The sequence below is a fragment of the Triticum dicoccoides genome, chromosome 2B (genome assembly GCF_002162155.2).
Source record: "Triticum dicoccoides isolate Atlit2015 ecotype Zavitan chromosome 2B, WEW_v2.0, whole genome shotgun sequence".
In the NCBI taxonomy this organism is placed as follows: domain Eukaryota; kingdom Viridiplantae; phylum Streptophyta; class Magnoliopsida; order Poales; family Poaceae; genus Triticum; species Triticum dicoccoides.
This window is the reverse complement of record NC_041383.1, coordinates 790,622,949-790,623,637: the sequence shown is the minus strand read 5'-3', so window position 1 is coordinate 790,623,637 and position 689 is coordinate 790,622,949.

Genomic DNA, 689 nt, shown 5'->3' with positions numbered 1-689 from the left:
AGAGCCGTTGGATCAATGAGCATAAGACGACATATGATGCATGATCAGCGTGAAACGTCTACGGACCAATCAGAATGCAGTATGATGCTATGACCATCTAAATTGGTCATGGTTGCCTAAAAACAATGCGTTAAAACCATGTTAGCTATTTTATGACCTGAGAAATTCAAAAAGAAAATAGAAAACCTTCTCATTGTGTCACCAAAATGTGAACGAGTTTTCAGAAAAAATAACAAACATGAAAAAAGATAAATATCTTCAAAAAGGAGTAGTGAGAAATGAGTTTTTTGGCAAAAAAAACATTTTTCATTTTTCGAGGGCCCAAAATAAGTTTTTTTGTGAAGGACCTACCGTATATTTGTTGCAAAATTGGACCAAATCAATTTTCTAAAATACTAGGACATATTTAATGCACAATTGACCAAATGGTTGGGTGTCAAAAGTTTTGATTCACCTCTTATGAAAAAGACAAATTTCCGCCGATTCAGCTGGAAGCGGGTCAAATTTGAACTATAGCTACCTCGTAGTTTGCTCTTAATATTTTTCAAAAATCATTTATAGGTACATAAGTATCTATTTAATCAGAGAAACACAAAAAAAATTCCAAGATTCAATCACTAGATAGGAACGGTCATTCCCGCTGTTTTGACCGCATCTTGAAACGGGCATAAAAAACTCAAAAAAATCAA